At 37.7% G+C, this 3,178-nt stretch overlaps 1 pseudogene; it reads left to right on the forward strand.

Moving 5' to 3' along the window:
* The first annotated feature begins 1,101 nt into the window (after positions 1–1,101).
* On the forward strand, positions 1,102–2,908 carry LOC121138244 (annotated as a pseudogene).
* The last annotated feature ends 270 nt before the right edge of the window (positions 2,909–3,178 follow it).

Raw genomic sequence — 3,178 nt, forward strand, 5'->3', positions numbered from 1 at the left:
TGATGATGATTTCCCTGTTTCGTTTTGTGGTTGTTTTATTTTTTTGGTCTCAGCAAATGTTTTATTTATCTTTCATTTCTGCAAGATATATTTCATTTATATAATTTTTTTAGGTTGTGGGTTGTTTTTTTCCTCTTAAGGCTTTGGATACCTTATCTAGTTATCTTCTATTCTCTACTACACTATAAAGTATACGCTGAGAAAACTGACTTCAGTGTAATGAGGGTTCCCTTATGTTATAACTTGTTTGTAAAATGCCTATGCTATGACACATCCATTTGGACATTTGGGGCACAGTTGATACTGCTGTTTTGAGACATTGAACTTTTACAGGTTAGAACCTAGGTGGAGAAAGTGGGTAACCAGGAGATGAGCCTTGAGGATTATAGTCCCCTTCGCTCACTCACTTTCTGTCTCATACTCTGTCTCTCTTTCTCTTTCCTGATCAGCTCTAGGTAACAGCCAGTCAGCCCATGCTTCCTCATCAATGGCTTATCAAGTAACAACATTTCTACATCAAGTTAATAATTTTCTTGCATGAACTGTAAGGAATTTGACGTGAAAAGTTTAAACGGGAGACAAATTTGATAACTACATTGTAGAAATTCAGATTTGCAATGGACCATATTGTGAATATCACTCACATCAAAAATATACTCATTGGAAAAAATATGCACTGCCACCGCTCTGTGTGCCCTGAACCTTCCCGGGATGTGGTGGGGCAGCAGCGGGCGTCAGGTGTTATACTTTTGTTCTGGTTTTGAGTCTGGAGTGAATCACTTGTTTAATATTATTTCAAGGAAGAAAGAAGCTAAGAATGTCCTTTGGCAAATTATGATCTTATATGCAATTTCCAGTCTCTCTCAAGAGCTTCAGGCTAGTTCTCTCTTTCTCTCTGTCTCTCTCTGTCTCTGTATCTCTCTCTGTTAGTTTGTTGAGACAGGGTTTCTCTGTATTGTTTTGGAGACTGTCCTGGAACTTGCTCAGTAGACCTGGCTGGCCTCGAACTCACAGAGATCCGTCTGCCTCTTCCGCCCGAGTGCTGGGATTAAAGGTGTGCACCACCAACACCTGGCCAGGCTACTTTTCTCTTAAATCTAGAGAAATACGCAGATCAACTTGCTTGACACACTCAGGAAACTCAACCCTATGTATGAAGGATATCTACAGCATGATGCCCAGGAAGTGCTACAATGTATTCTGGTAAACATTCAGGAAACATGCCAGCTCCTTAAAAAAGAAGAAGTAGAAAACTAAGGTAGAAGAAAGGTCTCATTAGAAATAGGAAATGGGTGGAGTTGACAGCACAAAGACTGAATAAATGAAGAATTTGGAGGATTTTAAAGAAATACTCCTAAAAGAAAACTGGAAAAGAAAAAGTGACAGTGAGTCTGGTAACATGAAGAAAAATCTTAAATTGTCCAAGGAATACCAGTCATTGGAAGAGAACCAGAAACAAACTAGATCAAAAAGAAAAGCTACTGGTGAGATATTAGAGATTTCTCCTAAATCATCCCCAACTGGGTTTCTGAAAATGAGAGTGCAAGACTCTCTGAAAAGAAATAAAAAATTAAAATAAATTGGCTAAAGTCTAAAACTAAGCAACCAAGCATTCTTTCCAAGTTCTGTAGTCTGGGGAAAAGAACAATCCAGTGATCCAGAGGACAGACTAGAGAAAATGAGTGTGATCTAGAAGAGGACTTAGGGAAGCACCAGAGTGATCCCAGAGCTAATGGTGGTATACTGGAGTTCCTAGAAGCAATGTTATACCTGTGAACATTAGTGAAGTGAAGCCCATAAACAAAGGTGCAGGACATATTGGTTTTGAACTCATAAAGAAATTATTTCATGGTCAGGTAGTATTAAGGACTGGCTGTTTGGAATATGAAAGCTTAAAAGAAAGAAGGGAAGATGTCCAGGATATTAGCATCCTGGTATAAGAAGATGAGCTTTCTAAAGTTGAGAACAGCTCTGAAATTTCTTCAGAATCAAAAACCTGAAATGAAAACCTTGAGATGGAAAATTTTACAATTTGCTTCAGTGGAGAGAATTGTAGGGGAAGATAAATATTTCTGTGAAAATTGCCATCTTTATACAAAAGCAGAGTGAAGTCTCTTGTTTGATAAAATGCCAGAAGTTATCACTAGTCATCTGAAGTGCATTGTTGCTAGTGGCTTGGAGAAAACTTTTGTTTTTCTTCCCAAAGGTTTGATTGTTATGGTGGTGGACGTTCCAAGCTCAATACTCCTTTATTGACACCTCTTACACTGTCACTAGAAGAATGGAGCACAAAGTCAAGTAATAGCAACTATGCATTATTTGCTGCTGTAATGCCATTAGCAGTGTGCACTATACTGGATCTGATAATATCACTAAGTTTAACAATCTATAACTAGATAAAGGGAATTGTGGGGTTGACCAGGTGTGTGAAATAGGTAAGCCAGAGCCACTGAATGAGGAGGAAGCAAAGCTGAAAATTAAGATGATGAAGTGTCAATTAGAGTTGGTGGAAATGCCCAGCTAAGTAAAGTTTTGAACAAAAATGTAGAAGCTGTTGGACTTCTTGGAGGACAAAAGAGCAAACTAGATTTTGAGCTGTACAACACAGTGTCCAATCCTGATAAGGTTCCTGGGACAGTATTTGCTGAAAATAGAAATTCTGAAATTAATGATTGGATGTACGAATCTTACAGGAACAGGAATCTAGCAACCAAACCGACATTAACATGAATGGATTTGAGAACAAAATTCCTTACATAGTGCAAAGCTTAAAGGAGTATGAGGGAAGTGGTTGTTCTTTGATGATTCTGAAGTAAAAGTGACAGAAGAGAAGGACTTTTTGAATTCTCTTTCCCCTTCCACATCTCCTACATCTACTCCCTACTTTCTATTTTACAAGAAATTATAGTGAGTGCATTTTCCTTGTGTATATATTAAACAGACCTGGAAAAACATTGGTAAAGTTCATTACACCTGAGAGTCTTTAGTTTATCTTTGAAGCCATTGGATATCATTGATCTCTCTAGACTTTTATATAGTGAGATGTTAAATACTGAAAACCATGCTAATTTTTAGAATAAGTTTCCTTAGTAGAGACTAGTGGTGCATAAGCTTCTGGGAACAAACTTGTATAGATACCGAAAGTTCCAAAATGGAAGCTTGGAAGCAGCAAATATTT

The sequence above is a fragment of the Mesocricetus auratus genome, unplaced genomic scaffold (genome assembly GCF_017639785.1).
Source record: "Mesocricetus auratus isolate SY011 unplaced genomic scaffold, BCM_Maur_2.0 contig_235_pilon_obj, whole genome shotgun sequence".
NCBI lineage: Eukaryota > Metazoa > Chordata > Mammalia > Rodentia > Cricetidae > Mesocricetus > Mesocricetus auratus.